Source organism: Elgaria multicarinata, chromosome 3 (genome assembly GCF_023053635.1).
Source record: "Elgaria multicarinata webbii isolate HBS135686 ecotype San Diego chromosome 3, rElgMul1.1.pri, whole genome shotgun sequence".
NCBI lineage: Eukaryota > Metazoa > Chordata > Lepidosauria > Squamata > Anguidae > Elgaria > Elgaria multicarinata.
In genome coordinates, this window is record NC_086173.1 from 155,455,939 (window position 1) to 155,472,812 (window position 16,874).

Below are 16,874 nucleotides of genomic sequence, written 5' to 3' on the forward strand. Positions count from 1 at the left end.
CCGGAGGTATCAGACTACACCCCCCCACAATCCTCACCCATCGCAACATGGTAGCTGGAGCTGATGGGAGTTGTAGTCCAAAATCTCTGCAGGGCGCCAGGCTGGGGAAGGCTACTCTGAAGTGTTTTAAGTGCCACAATAGGAAAAAGAATGGTAAAGCCAAAACCTAGCCTGGTAACTGCTCAGACATAGAATCATAGAATAGTAGAGTTGGAAGGGGCCTATAAGGCCATTGGGTCCAACCCCCTGCTCAATGCAAGAATCTACCTCAAAGCATCCCTGACAGATGGTTGTCCAGCTGCCTTTTGAATGCCTCTAGTGTGGGAGAGCCCACAACCTCCGTACTGCTCTAACAGTCAGGAAGTTTTTTCTGATGTCCAGCCAGAATCTGGCTTCCTGTCACTTGAGCCCATTATTCCATGTCCTGCACTGTGGGACGATTGAGAAGAGATCCTGGCCCTCCTCTGTGGGACAACCTTTTAAGTATTTGAAGAGTGCTCTCATGTCTCCCCTCAATCTTCTCTTCTCCAGGCTAAACATGCCCAGTTCTTTCAGTCTCTCTTCATAGGGCTTTGTTTCCAGACCCCTGATCATCCTGGTTGCCCTCCTCTGAACACGCTCCAGTACTGAGGCCCAGTATTGGGCAAAAGGCGGGATACAAATTAATATATCTGGTCATACTAGCTCCTGAAGCTTTAACTGTTGTGATGAAGAGTTAAGCCTAAACATGCTCAGTTCTTTCAGTCTCTCTTGTTACGACAAAGGGTGTGGAGAACTCAGAAGCTGTGTGCGTTGCAAATGCTCCCTTTTTTAAAACCCCTTGTTTTGATTCCAGGCCCATAAAACTGGGATTCTTGGCTTCCACCTCTCCTACCTACCCCCTTTCTGCAACCTTCTGGACGCCTTTGCCCTCCGCTCGAAGCCAAGAGCTATGCCGGGAAAACGAGAAGGCCGGCTTTGTTTTTTGCTGCGAAAGGGAAGGAAAGACGATAGGAAGGAAGGAAAAGTTTCTCCCTTGCGTTTGTTTACCAACCAGCCTGTCGGTTGCCGGGGCAACCAAACATCTGCATCGCGCCTCCAGATGTTGCAGCGTCCAGATGCCATAGCGATGGGATGAGGTCAACGCGCAGAAGACTCCCCAAGTTAATAGCGATTTAATGAGCTGTGCACCAAAAAAGAAAGAAAGGAAGAAAGAAAGAAAAAAAGGGAAGGGTGAGACCAGGGGGAATAAGATGAAGGGAAAGTGAGGAGAATGAATCTCCCCAGAACATGCCTGCATCACCCTTCCAAACACCAGACATCAGATTTTCCACTGCCCCAGCTCATGCTGTGTATGAGATTCCCAAAATCCCTGAGCCGGGTTTCTCTGGGGGCGGTGAGGAGCTAGGACATATTCACAGATGAGGCTAACAACTTCTTGTCATCTGTGTGAACATGTTTGTTTACAGGGCAGGAAAGTGGGAGAGAGCCAGTTTTAAAGGGGGGGGCGGATTGCAGGTAAACATGCTAGTCTGTTGTATGGGTTTGTGTGCGTGGGAAGCAAACCAAAAAGAAACTGTAGATGGATTCAACCTTGCAAATGAGCCTACGAATGTTACGAGTCTGCAATTATTATTTTTACTAGCCTCCTTCAAAGGGGAACCCTGCTGTGACCAGGTGGCCTATGCACCTGCTCCATCTCCTGTCCAGGTGCTAACAGCTGATGGGCAACTTCAAGGCCCCTATGTTCCCTTAATAGGATCATAAAATAGTACAGTTTGAAGGGGCCTATAAAGCCATCAAGTTCAACTCCTTGCTCAATGCAAGAATCCACCCTAAAGCATCCCTGACAGATGCTTGTCCAGCTGCCTCTTGAAGGCCTCTAGTGTGAGAGAGACCACCACCTCCCTAGGTAACTGGTTCCATTGCCGTACTGCTCTAACAGTGGGGAAGTTTTTCCTGATGTCTAGCCGGAATTGGGCTTCCTGTCACTCGAGCCCATAATTCCGTGTCCTGCATTCTGGGAGGATCGAGAAGAGATCCTGGCCCTCCTCTGTGTGACAATTTTTCAAGTACTTGAAGAGTGCTGTCATGTCTCACCTCAGTCTTCTCTTCTCCAGGCTAAACCTGCCCAGCTCTTTCAGTCCCTCCTCATAGGGCTGTTTCCAGACCCCTGATCATCCTCTTTGCCCTCCTCTGAACCCCCTCCAGCTTCTCTGCATCCTTCTTGAAGTGAAGTGCGATGCCCAGAACTGGACACAGTACTCAAGATGAGGCCTAACCAGTGCCGAATAGAGGAAAACCAACCAGTACCTCACACAATTTAGAAGCTATAATTCTATTAATGCAGCTCAAAATAGCATTTGCTTTTTTTGCAGCCACATCACACTGTTGGCTCATATTCAGCTTGTGAGCTACAATAATTCCAAGATCCTTCTCGTTTGTAGTATTGCTGAGCCAAGTATCCCCCATCTTGTAACTGTGCATTTGGCTTCTTTTTCCTAGCTGTAGAACTTGGCACTTATCCCTATTAAATTTCATTCTGTTGTTTTCAACAGGGTTCTTTATCTTTAAAGCAGACTTGGGCCACAGCTAGACCTAAGGTTTATCCTGGGATCATCCAGGGTTCGCCCCTGCCTGAGCACTGGATCCCCTGTGTGTCACCTAGATGAACAGGTTTGATCCCTGGACGATCCAGGGATAAACCTTAGGTCTAGCTATGGCCTTGGACTGAACAACCCTTCAAACAGAGGTCACCTTCAAATACAGGACTGTCCCTTGAAAATAAGGACCCACGGTCATCTTACGTATAATCCTCATGCTGAACTAGTAACCTGATTTCCCCCCTCTGGTTCTGTCCCAGTTCCAGTTCAACAGAGACGTTCAGATAATGGCCCAGGGTCTGTTTCACTTCAGGGAGGAGAGGAAGGTTTGTTTCAGCTTTGGGTTTCCTGAACTTTTTTTATAGTGCCGTTATAAATTTCGCATGTGGTCATATATGCATATACGATGGTACGATACTACGGAGTAGAGATGGTGGAAGCTATAAATTGTATATGCGGAGCTCCGCAGATTCATTAACAGACAAACCGGAGCAGGGGGGAAGGAACGAGGCAGCAGAATCAGAGAATTCCAACTAAAAATGGCGCGAAGGAACGAGGCAGCCGATAGGTGGGAAATCGGGAAATTGGCCAATCACGTTGTCCTACCCTCAAAGCTCTGCCCACATGTCAAAATGCAATTTAACTCCCTCAAAGACACATAACTGTAATGCAGTGTAAACTTGGACGTAATCCAAAAGTCGCAGTAAATTGCAAATGCGAATATGCGCATTTTCATGTTGAAAACCCAGCACTACGGTGAATGGACGGCTGCATCATGTGTCCTGAAATGTGAATATGCACATTTAGGTCGGGGTAAACAAGCCATATAGATAAGCCCCAGAGATGTCAAACCTCTTTCTGCCTGAGAACCAAATTCAATTTCAGAAAAGTTCTCAGGGGCTGCATTCTAGTGGTGGGTGTGGCCAAAGACAGAAGGAGGCAGGGCCAAGGGCAAAGTGGCCAGGCCAAAATACCCCAAATGCCAGCCTATTGTAGCTTAATGTTCTCTTACATTGATGGCCTTATCCACAATTAATTTATCTAACCCCCTTTTAAAGCCATCTAAATTGGTGGCCATCACCACAACTTGCGGTGGTGAATTCCATAGTTTTACTCTGCGCTGTGTGAAGAAGTCCTTCCTTTTATTTGTCCTGAATCTCCCACCAATCAGCTTCATGGGATATGACCACACTGGGTTCTATCATTATGAGAGGGGGAGGAAAAAATCTCTCTATCTACTTTCTCCACACGATGCATAATTTTATATACCTTTATCAGGGGCTTTGCTAGACCTGCCGGCTCACGCCGGCAGGGAGGCGGGGCCAAGGCGCGCTAACGTTAGCGCGCCTCGCCCAGGCTTCCAGACGGCGGAGCCGCAGGGAGGACGCAAGCCCTGCGGCATCCGCCATTTTTTGTTTGTTTGTTTGTTTAAAGGGGCCGCGGGTGGCCCGAAGACTCCGGGAAGGTAAGTGGCTTTTTTACTTTAAAAAAAAAAACGGGGGGGGGGGTGAAGGATGGGAGGGTGGGTGGCACAGGGGGAGGGCGGGTGCGATCGCGCCGCCGTCGCCCGAGCAAGCAGCCGAGCGGCGCTTGCCTGGGCAATGCCCGGGATGGGGCGGCATTGCCTGGGCAAGCGCCGCTCGGCTGCTTGCTTGGGCGGCGAGCGGCGCGATCGCACCCGCCCTCCCCCCGTGCCACCCACCCTCCCATCCTTCGCCCTCCCCTCTCTTCCCCCCCCCCCGCCGATGGGCACAGCGCTCCTATGAGCGCTGTGCCAGGTCCACGGCTTTTCGCGGCTCCTCGAGAGTAAGCAAGGAGCCGCGAAAAGCCGCGGAAGTCTCCACACTTCCCCCAGCTCCGGCATTCGCTTATGGCGCGCTAGACCAGGCCTCACTGCGGCCTGCCGCCGGATTCCCCTGTGCGTCATCTGGACGCACAGCAGGGAAACCGGGTTGGAAGGCGCGCTAAGGCCTGGTCTAGCAAGGTCCCAGGTCTCCCCTTGAGCATCTTTTCTCCAAGCTAAACAATCCCAGCTGTTGTAACCTGCCCTCATATCGGAGATGCTCCAGCCCCTTGAACATTTTAGTTGCCCTTTTCTGCACTTTTTCCATCTGTACAAGACCTTTTTTTTTTTTGGTACAGTGACCAGAATGGTAACACACCATTTGAAGTCTCACGTTTCAGGTCACATGTTAAGTCACGGGTTAGGGTGACATTGTCTCTCTTTTTGGTTCTGCTCTGTTTGGGCTGGCTGTGCGCTGAATCTTACTCCTTGGGGCCGTCTTCATGGCGCCAGGTTGGTGCCACCTCCCTCCTCCTCCTCCGGGTGCCTACTCTGAGGGAAGCTCGGACAGTGGCAACAATAGAGAGGGCCTTCTCTGTGGTGGCCCCCCAACTGTGGAACAATCTCCCTGATGAGGCCCGCCTGGCGCCGACATTGTCATCTTTTCGGCGCCAGGTCAAGACTTTTCTCTTCTCCCAGGCATTTAGCAATATGTAATGAGCCTGGGTCTGGTTTTTTTGGCTCATCTTTTCTAAAGTTGGTATAGTAGTTTTAAATGTATGTGAATTTTGTATGTTTTTGTGGGTTTTAATAACAACAACTATAACAACAACAACAACATATTTAATTGTTACCCGCCTCTCCCTCTGGATCGAGGTGGGGTACAACACAAATAAAAACACCATAAAATACATACAACTAATTCAAATGTTTAAAACCAGTGCATCTTAAAAGCAGCACACCATTAAAAAAGGCATATTGATTTTTGTATATCGTTTTTAAATGTTTTATCTTACGTGAACCACCCAGAGAGCTTCAGCTATGAGGCGGTATATAAATGCAATAAAGAAAGAAAAATAAATAAATAAAAAACCCACGCTTTCCCTCTCCCAGAATTGGTGTCGCGTAATCCTGACGCTGAGGAGGGAGCGCAGGGTTTCTGGGCGGCCACCCAGGTACCAAAGCCAAAAAAAAAAAACCCTCTTCCTGGTGGAAGGTGACCAATCGCCAATCACCTTCTACCAGGCGCTGCCCCTGGGTTGACCCCAGAGCAACGTCAGACACTGGAACCGCCATACTGACATCACTCTGATTGAAAAAGCCGGGGGTAAATCCCCAACTTTTTCAATCCACAGCTTTGCGGGAAAGACCCGCCGTGGCTGCAGAGTGGCACCCGCGCAGTTTAACGCAGCGCATATCTGCAGCCACCGCAGGGCTTTCCCTGTGTATAGACAGCCCCCTTATGAATCTCCAAAAAAGAGGGCACTCACTGGTTTGCATAAGATTGGTGTACCTAATTTACATGCATAGATGCAAATGTAGAATTAATAATGTTTATTTACATTTATTTATTTGTTATTATTTATTTATTACAGTTTTATACCGCCCAATAGCCAAAGCTCTCTGGGCGGTTCACAAAAATTCTGGGCGGTTCACAAAAATAGAAATATGGTAAATCTCACCCTGGTGTGGAAGACTAGGACCAGGTGACAATTGCGCCTTGGTTAGGGTGACCATATAACCGGATTTGCCCGGGAGGGGGAGGGGAAATCCGGATTTTTTTCAAAGAGCAGCTCTAATGGGAATTAACAAAAATGCTTATAACTCTGTCATTTTTTAAGATAAAGACATGAAACTTGGCACAATGGTAGCTCTTAGGAAGGGCTTTAGTCATACCAAATTTGAAACAGATCCGTTCATCCATTGATTTTTTAGGATTTTTTTTAAAAATTGAGGTTTTAAAATTATTATTTTTAAAATCGTCATTTTTAAAGATAAAGAGATGAAACTTTGTACCCTGATAGGATTTAGGTAGAGCTTTAGCCACACCAAATTTGAAACAGATCCGTTCATCCATTGATTTTTTAGGATTTTTTTAAAAAATGAGGTTTTAAAATTATTATTTTTTAAACTGTCATTTTTAAAGATAAAGAGCTGAAAGTCAGCACCATTATAGCTTTTAGGTATTTTAGCCGTACCAAATTTGAAACAGATCTGGGGCCAGTAGCAAATCCTGTTAACAACAACAGCAGCTTGCAATGAGTGAAGATACAGTCAGAAAAGATATTTGAGGGAAGGGGAGAATGTAACACACAGAGTATAGCAAAAGCTTCAAAGTACAGCAAAACCTACAAAAGTAGGAGTGAGTGAAATTAATTTCAGATACATTGAATCTCTCACTTGTTCTTTATTTCAGTGATTTTAACATTAAGATGTTATGTAGAACAGATTTGTCTTAAATGTGTGCTGTAAAATCAGACATGTGACCAAGGCTATGTTCGGGTGGGCACGCCCCCTTGGTGCTGGACACGCCCCCTTGGGGGCGACCATGTTGTCCTCCTTTTTGGTTTCTAAAATATGGTCACCCTAGCCTTGGTCAGGCTGCTGACCAGAGGCTGTGGATGGCCACGGTCAAGGCCCAGATCTCCCTGCTGGTGGTTCTTTAACCTAGTCCTGGACTGGACAGACTTTTAAATAGAAGATGCCTTCAAACAGAGAACAGTCATAGAAGTATAGAATCATAGAATAGCACAGTTGGAAGGGGCCTATAAGGCCATCGAGTCCAACCGCCTGCTCAGTGCAGGAATCCACCCTAAAGCATTCCTGACAGATGCTTGTCCAGCTGCCTCTTGAATGACTGTAGTGTGCCCACGACCCCCTTAGGTAATTGGTTCTATTGTCGTACTGTTTCAACAGTCAGGAGGTTTCAGCCAGAATCTGGCCTCCTGTCACTTGAGCCCATTATTCCATGTCCTGCACTCCGGGATGATCGAGAAGAGATCCTGGCAACCCTTCATACCGAGAGCTGTCCTCCGTAAAAGAGGACACAGGGCCACCCTCAATTCTTACTTCAACATTGATAAGTCTGCAGTTTCCACCTCACCTGAGGGGAGCAGGGGACATGGCTTGTGGGGCTGTCTCTCTGCCACCTGAGGCAGCTCCGTCATTCCGTCTAATGTTAAGGCCGGCCCTAAGCTCCATGATTCCCAACAAGAAATGATGCGTGCCATTCAGAGAAAGACCTCTGGGTGATCTATGGCCATTATTGTGGCTGCTTCGGCCTGGTTGCTGACGCATGTGAACGCGGAACATATTTTACAGACACCCCATTTTATCTCGACCTTCTTCCAAGGGAGTCTAAATTAGGCTTATCCGCTCTCTCACTCTCTCTCTCTCTCATGATCATTCTCTGGCGGAGTCAGGTCCCCTACACACACCCTGCCCCGCTGCTAATCTCGTTCACATGTTTTCTTTCTGGTAATGCACAATGATGAAGGCATTCTGGAATCCAGTTCTCCATATGATCAATGGGATGAGCAGACATGTTATTGAAGGTGACCTAATTTTCTTATTGTGGGTTTACATAAAGGATTCTGATGCCAACGAAGATTGAGAGTTAACCATCCGTTTAATGGCTGCTGCAGCGGCAGGAAGGTGGAGATGTATCCCATATTGCTTCATGTTAGAATAGGCCTTTCGCTCTATTAACAATGTAGTGGCATGACCGGATCTGGAAAAAAGCCTTGATGACATGATTAAAGTTCAAATTGAGGTTGCACATTTTTCTGGACTGGGATGAAGTCCCGTGAAATGCAGAGGGTTAGATCCAGGATCTGCCTTTCGCAAGAGGTAAGGGCTCCACTCGCGGAACTTTCCTCTCCCCAGTTTGGGAGGATCCCCCCCTCCTTCACTCCACAGCTCATATGAAAAGGAGGCTCCTGTATCTTTAACTGTTGTATAGAAGAAGGAATTTCAGCAGGTGTCATTGGTATGCACGCACCTCTTCCTCACCACAGTTAAAGCTGCAGGAGCCCTGCCCTCTTTTGTAACTGGTCATGCTACGCAGGGCTCTTGCAGCTTTAACTGTGGTAAGGAAGAGGGAATTTCACCAGGTGCTGCTGCATGCATACCAATGACACCTGCTGAAATTCCCTTTTCTATTCAGCTGTTAAAGAAACAGGAGCCCGGTGTCATGTCTAACCCTACTGCCCCTGTTTTGGAAGAAGGTGTTTCAAGTAATCAATCAGAATCAGATTTGGACCTAGAGGAGGAGGCACCAGACACCACAGCATGTACCAGTGGGGTGGGGGGAAGCTCTCATGGGCGATTCACCAGCTGGGAGTCAGCCCTCTCTAGAGCGGGGTAAAGAATTATTTTTTTAAAAGTACTTACGTTTTGCGCACGAGCACTCTGGTCTCTTTTAAAAAAATTGGGGGGACGCCTCTCCCTCTGAGGTCATTGCGCACTGTGTGTGAACAGAGGGAGAGATCTCATGATAAAAAAAATCACGAGATCTTTCCCCCTCCGTCCCGCTAGATCACTAGGTCTAGCTAAGGCCTGGGTCTTCTGACTCTGTGTAGCGTTTTCAGGGTGGTGGAGAGGCTGCCTTGGAAGGATGGGGCAGGCAAGTCCACTTCCTGCAGTGCAACTGCTCACTCTTACATCTGGATCCAACCCAGTGGAACTTTGTCCTGAGTGTATTTCATGTAGAATTGGATCAAGAGAGAAAGATATATATATATATATATATGTGTGTGTGTGTGTGTGTGTGTGTGTGTGTGTGTGTGTAGGGTGACCATATGACCGGATTTGCCCAGATTTTCGGTGTCAAATCCGAGAGGGGGAGGGGAAATCCGGATTTTCCCAATCTTCCCCAGCCAAAGAGCAGCTCTAATGCAAAAATGTTTATAACTCCGTCATTTTTAAAGATAAAGAGATGAAACTTGGCACAATGGTAGCACTTAGGAAGGGCTTTAGTCATACCAAATTTGAAACAGATCCGTTCATCCATTGATTTTTTAGGATTTTTTTAATAATTGAGGTTTTAAAATTATTTTGTAGAACAGATTTGTCTTAATGGTGTGCTGTAAAATCAGACATGTGACCAAGGCTATGTTCGGGTGGGCACGCCCCCTTGGTGCTAGACATGCCCCCTTGGGGGCCGACCATGTTGTCCTCCTTTTTGGTTTCCAAAATATGGTCACCCTACACTAGACTGGTTTTGATTTTCTTTCTTTGATTGTTACATTTCTATACTGCCTAATAACCAAAGCTCTCTGGATTGCCCAGTTTGGTTTCTTTTCCTGAACATTTTTTGTGGTTTATTTTATGTTTTTTGTTTTTTTTTACATTTCTCTACTGCCCAGTAGCCGGAACTCTCTGGGTGGCTTAAAACAACTGAACGAAACAGAGTGCCCTTGAGAAAGAGTTTTCTATAACAATCTTCGAACTTGCAGAGCTTTTGTGTTTAGACACTTGGAGGGTTCCAGTCTGCACAGTCATAACAACAAAAACCATAAAACACAACATGATAAAATACAATATAAAAAGTACAGTAAAAATTAAAAATTAAAAACTTAGCAGCAATGCCAAGATTTAAAAGTACAGTATACATTAAAAAAAAAAACTTAGCGGCAATGCCAAGAATTAAGATACAGTAATAGATTTAAAACAAGAGAAATGGAAAAATTAAAATGCCTGGGAAAATAAGAAGATCTTTGCCTGGCGCCAGAAGGAGTACAACGTGGGCGCCAGGCGAGCCTGTTGGATTTGGTACAGATGTGTTTTAATGTTGGTACTGTACAATGGATAATGTCCATGTGTGTTCATCGCTCCGTTGTCCATAATTGATTCAAGTGATATCATTGCTCAAGTAGTTCCACACTAAACATTACTCCTTCCACCCGCCAAAAAAAGAAGTCTTAATTAAAAAGTGGACCTAAAAATAGTAAAAATGAAAATGAGAATCCTTCTGAAGTCATGAGCATACTATTTATTTATTTATTTATTTATTACATTTTTATACCGCCCAATAGCCGAAGCTCTCTGGGCGGTTCGCAAAAATTAAAACCATAATAAAACAACCAACAGGTTAAAAGTACAAATACAAAACACAGTATAAAAAGCACAACCAGGATAAAACCATGCAGCAAAATTGATATAAGATTAAAAATTAATCAATTTTTGCACCAATTTTGCAAAAATTGTTTACCAATTTTGCACCTTCCAGCAACCACGAACCAGCTCAAGGAGGCTTGGATACCAGGCAAGCTGAAGTCCAGCACCACCGTTCTTTCTAAAAATTTAATTCGTAAGGTGGCCAGCTGCCCTAGTTTACAGAGGAGAGTCCTCTATTTAATAGGGATAAATGCCAAGTTCTACACCTAGGAAAAAGAAACCAAGTGCACAGTTACAAGATGGGGGATACATGGCTCAGCAATACTACAAGCGAGAAGGATCTTGGACTTGCTGTAGATCACAAGCTGAATATGAGCCAACAGTGTGATGTGGCTGCAAAAAAAAAAAAAAAAAAAGCTATTTGGGGCTGCATTAATAGAAGTATAGCTTCCAAATCACACGAGGTACTGGTTGGTTCCCCTTTATTTGGCCCTGCTTAGGCCTCATCTTGAGTATTGCGTCCTGTTCTGGGCACCAAGAAGGATGCAGACAAGCTGGAGGGGGTTCAGAGGAGGGCACCGGAGATGATCAGGGGTCTGAAAACAAAGCCCTATGAAGAGAGACTGAAAGAACTGGGCATGTTTAACCTGGTGAATAGAAGATTGAGGGGAGACATGAGAGCACTCTTCAAATACTTAAAAGGTTGTCACACAGAGGAGGGCCAGGATCTCTTCTCGGTCATCCCAGAGTGCAGGACACGAAATAATGGGCTCAAGTTACAGGAAGCCAGATTCCAGCTGAACATCAAGAAAAACTTCCTGACAGTTAGAGCAGAAAGACAATGGAACCTATTACCTCGGGAAGTTGTGGACTCTCCCACACTAGAGGTATTCAAGAGGCAGCCAGACAACCATCTGTAAGGGATGCTTTGAGGTAGATTCCTGCGTTGAGCAGGGCGTTGGACTCGATGGCCTTATAGGCCCCTTCCAACTCTACTATTCTATATTTGAAGTCCAATTTAAAGATCAAGAACCATAAGGAAGGAGGGAACCCAGCTGGGCCTTGAAGATTGTTTAGCTTGGAGAACAAGTGAGTCAGGTTGGGTGACCATATGTCCGGATCTGCCCGGACATGTCCCGAAACGGGGGGGGGGCAAATCAGGATCCGGCTGGAAATCCCTGTCCCCCCCTTTTGTCCGGGAAAAAAGGTCTTTATTTTTTTTAAAAAAAAAACCTGTTTAAGGCTCTCCCGGCTTCTATCGGGGCCTCTCCTTGGTCGTCGCCACTATGGCGACCAAGGAGAGGCCCCGATAGAAGCCGGGAGAGCCCTAAACCGTGCGTTTCCGAAACGCAGAAATGCCCGGCTTAAGCCACGCCCACCTCGTCCATCTGGGCCTCTCCTATGATGTCAACAGGAGAGGCCTGGATGGACGAGGTGGGCGTGGCTTAAGCCGGGCGTTTCCGCGTTTCGGAAACGCGCGGTTTAAGGCTCTCCCGGCTTCTATTGGAAGCGGTCCGACTCAGGCTTCTTTCTCCCCCGGCTGCCCTCGCCGACCGCCGTGATAGAGGAGCGGCGCAAAGGCGACCCCAGGAGGTGAGAGGCAGGCGGGGGAAAGAGATGGGAGGTGGGGGGCTTGGCCGGTGAAGGGCGGCGGGAGGTGGCGGTTCTGCCTCCCGGAGCATGAGGCGGTGCACAGGGCTACGCTCATGCCCTGCTTGTGGGTTCCCTTGCGTGGACGCTTGCGGCTGGTTGTCCCCTGCGTGAACAGAAAGTTGGACTAGATGGGCCCTTGGGGGTAAAATCCTACCTAACATCCTACTTAGAGGAGACCCATTGAAATGAAGAGAACCTAAGTTAGGGCATATTTGGGGTTCCACCCTCAGTTTGATACAGCCTGGCTGTAATTAGCTTCTTTCCCTGCTTAGTCCAGCCTTCCCAGCCTGGGCCCCTCGAGATGCGTTGGACTACAACTCCTATCATCTCCCAAGCCAGCATGTTGGCTGGAGAATAATAGGAGTTGTAGTATCACATGTCTGCAGCGTGCCAAGTTGGGGAAGGTTTCTCGCTTCTAGCGTTTTCCCTCTCCCTGTTTTTTGTTTTTTTTTATCCTTAGGACAACCCTGTATGGTAGGTTAGACAGAGGGAAAGGAACTTGCCTTCGGTCCCCCAGTGGGAATTTGAACCTGGGTTTCCTCATCTCTGGTCAGAAAGGCTTGACCCAATGCGTGCCACAGGATAGGGTTGGAGTTGGGGCAGGACTTTGCCTCAGTTGCTCAGCCGCCTGAACTCTCTGTAGTTTTACTTAATTTTATTTATAGCTTGGCTTTTAAAACTGAGAATAAAATAAAACCTTTGCTGAAGGAATCTTACAAGGTTTAAATAATTTATAGGCATGAAGAGGGGGGGAAAGACATCAGTAAACCTAAAATAAGGCTTTGCTGGGGAAGAAAATCTGTCAGGGATGCTTTAGGGTGGATTCCTGCATTGAGCAGGAGGTTGGACTCGATGGCCTTGTAGGCCCCTTCCAACTCTGCTATTCTATGATTCTATGATGCCTTGGGTGAATAAGTATTGTATTTTTGATGTTATTTTATTGTTTGCCTTGTGGGGTGTTGCTGTATATTATTATTATTATTTTGCCTTTGGTGAGTGTGGGATGGATTTATCCCCCCCCCCCCCGTTAAGTATGTGTGGAGTTGTGGTTTTTTTTTTAAGATTGTCTTGGGGAGGGTGTGGAGCTTTTTCCATGCTGGGTGAGTGTGTAGGGGTGTGTGGATTTTAATTTTTATTGCCTTTGATGAGCATATGTGAGGTGTGTATTGCTGTTATTTTACCTTCAGTGTGTGTGTGAATGAATTTTAATTTTTGACTTAAGGCTCATCTACACCAAGCAGGATATTCCACTATGAAAGCGGTATATAACATGCAGGATGTACACTACTGCTTTATAGTGCTATTGAAGTGCACTGACAACTGTTGGGGCCCATTGACATGTACCATATACTGCTTTCATAACCACTTTTATAATGAATATCCTGTTTGGTATAGATGTGTCGTGGGCCCCAACAGTTGTCAGTGCACTTCAGTACCACTATAAAGCAGTAGTGCGGCTCCTGCCTTTTATACACCACTTCCATACCACTTTCATAGTGTTATATCCTGCTTGGTGTAGATGAGCCCTATGTCTTTGAGATTATGGTTATTTTACAGTATGGCTTTCTTTTTATTGTACTAGATTTTTCTGCTTCATTTGTTAATATGAATTTTCTGCTTCATTTGTTAATAATGCTCCTTCTCTTGCTGGTGATGGTGATAATGGATGCTGATTGTAATATTAATAATGCTCCTTCAGTTGCTGGTGATGATGATAATGGATGCTGATTCTAATATTAATAATGCTCCTTCTCTTGCTGGTGATGATTGCTGGTTGTGGTTGTTTATTATGTTATAAAAATAAAGAAATGGTTTTATGTAAGTGTTAATTCTTTTTTTAGTATTTAGTATATTGTTATAGTAGTTGTGTGCCTTTGGCACTCATTGGTTGCTATCATTTACTTTTTGTGAACCACCCAGAGAGCTTCGGCTATTGGGCAGTATAAAAATGTAATAAAAATATAAACGTGACCGAGGCCACGCCCCCTTGGGGGCCAGATATGTTGAGTTGGCTCCGCCTTGGGGGTGGGCATGTTGGGGTGGCCACGCCTCCTGAGGGCGGCCATTTTGTCCTCCTTTTTGGTTTCCAAAATATGGTCACCCTAGAGTCAGGGGAGACATGTCAGAGATGTACAAAAGGATGCGTGGAGTGGAGAATGTGGTCAGGGAGACATTTTTCTCCTTTTCTCCTTAGAACCCAATGGGGTCATCCCATGAAACTGATTGATGGGAGATCCAGGACAAATAAAAAGAAGCACTTCTTCACACAGCTCATAATTAAAGTATGGTATTCGCTACCGCAAGATGTCGTGATGGCCACCAATTTGGATGGCTTTAAAAAGGGGATTGGGCAAATTCCTGGAGGAAAAGCTTATCGATGGCTACTAGACCTGGTGGCTGTATGTGTCCTCCAGTATCGGAGGCTGTATGCCAGTTGCTGGAGAACATGGGTGGGAGGGTGCTGTTGCACTGTGTTCTGCTTATGGGTTCCTGGGCGACAGCTGGTTGGCCACAGCGTGAACAGAACGCCAGCCTAGGCCTTAGCTGGAGCTATGGTTTATCCTGGGATCATCCCGGGGTCTTCCCTGCCTGCTCCTGGCATATCCTGTGTGTCATTTACATGAACAGGGATGACCCCGGGACGATCCTGGGATAAGCTTTAGGTCTAGCTAAGGCCCTAGATGGACCCTCAATCTGATCCAGCACGGCTGGCGCTTTTTATTGTCACACAAGCCCAAGGCTCATTCCAATCTTACAGTGCTATGTCTGAACCAAGCCATTCCCTTTCTCCCTCTCCACTTCTCTCTGCCAATACGGTTGTTCTAAAGCTAAAAATGGAGAGACGCTCCTTAGAGGGAGGCTGGGATGGAGAGAGCCAGCCGAGTGCATTCAGTAGTAACAAATATTCAAAAAGTGGGGGGGGGGGGAGAAACCAACAAATGAACACCAGAAAACAAATAGAATAAAAGGTTCAACTGAGGCACAAAACTGGAACAGTCAGGCGTTTACAGACCGAGTGCATTGCACAGGGCTATTGAGAATAATCATTTTACAAAGTCACAACATGTCCATAAGAACCTTTCCCTCCCGGGTTTGATTCCTGCCAAGTAACAAAACACTTAGATGTAGAAATCCACAGAATTTGGCTTTCTCCAAGAGTAAAAACAACAAGAAGAAGAACCTTTCCAGGGACTGTCATTTTAACAAGATGGTGACCAGAAAGGTATTTTAAGTGTTTGTTTTATGTATACATTCTTATAATGCAACTTTAAAGAAAAGGAATTAGAGCGTTATTGGGGATATAATGGTATGAGGTTAATGATTTCTAGAAATATATTTTTTAAAGCCTTTCTGGTTACTGCCATTATACTGAGTGGGGACAAGAAACGGAGTAGAACTCCACATTGGCTCCCAATCACTTCCCTAAAATGGGGGTGGCAGGAAAGAGGTTCCCCCCGCCCCCAGCTTTCTATCTCTCCTTTTAAAATATATTGATAGCATTATAGGGTTATAGTCTTAGGCCTTAGCTAGACCGGGCGAAATCCCGGGGCAAATCCAGGGATCGTCCCTGTGCGTCCACATAATGCACTGGGGATCCCGGGATCAGGGAGGGATCATCCTCCCTTGCCCCGGGATCTCGCCCTACACTTTGGGCCCACTTTTTCCGTGGTTCCGGGCTGAGACCGAGACCACGGAATGTGTGGCCCATGTGGTTTGACCCAGCTCCACGCGATTCCTCGCCTGGAGCTGCGCCCATTGGGGGAAGGGTGGGGGGGAGCAGAGAAATTAAGTTAATTTTTTTTTAAAAAAACTTACCTTTGCGCACGACTGTTCGTGCACTCCGCCTTCTTTAAAAAAATTAATAAATGGTGGGCGCGACGCCTCTCCTCCTGAGGTCGTCGCCCCTCACATGTAAACGGAGGAGGGATCTCGCGTTAACCACAACGCGAGATCTTCCCTCCTCCGTCGTGGGATAGAAGGTAGGTTTAGCTAAGGCCTTATACACTGTTTCATTTCTGTGGTATTTTGTTATTTTTATCTATCTATCTATCTATATATCTTGCACAGCCCTCCTTCGTTCTTTCAGAGTGACTGGGGGTGGTTTTGTGGATCTCCCTTCTGTAAAAATGTCAATCTATCTCATATAACTATAAAATTTATTGTTTCATACTGTATGCTTTTATCTGTATGCCGCCCTGAGATCTTAATGAAATAGGTCTGGATACAAATGTTTTAAATAAATAAATAAATAATATTTGAAGATGGCTCTATTTCATTTCATTTCATTTCTGTACCACCCAATAGCCAAAGCTTTCTGGACCGCCCACAAAAAATACACACATCACAATACCAGACAATACAAAATACAAAGCAGAATGCAACAGCAAGATGGAGGACTAGCAGGGCCAGGAAATTGCAGGGATCAGCAGTGGAGGGCCCTCCTGGAGCCTGGGCCCTGGCACATGCCCAAACATGCCCACCTTTGACACCTGCCCTGGTGCCCAGAACTGTGCAGGCATGCCAGATCTGACAGGAAAGTAGAGGGGCAGGACCAGCATCAATAATACCCCACAGGTTTTGGCAGGGAGACAGCACTCCCTGATAAAAAAATCCTGCAGGTGTGAGAGCGACACACCTTTCCTTTCGGAAGAAAAAGAGAAGCAGACGCCAGAGGTGCCATTTCAGGAGTGAGGTGTGAGATCAGCAGCAAGGTTAACGAGGGTGACCATATGAAAAGG

General features: G+C 46.2%; 1 pseudogene; it reads left to right on the top strand.

The window, feature by feature from the left end:
- Positions 1-12,079, top strand: part of LOC134395594 (integrin-linked kinase-associated serine/threonine phosphatase 2C-like) — a 44,672-nt pseudogene extending 32,593 nt beyond the window's left edge.
- The last annotated feature ends 4,795 nt before the right edge of the window (positions 12,080-16,874 follow it).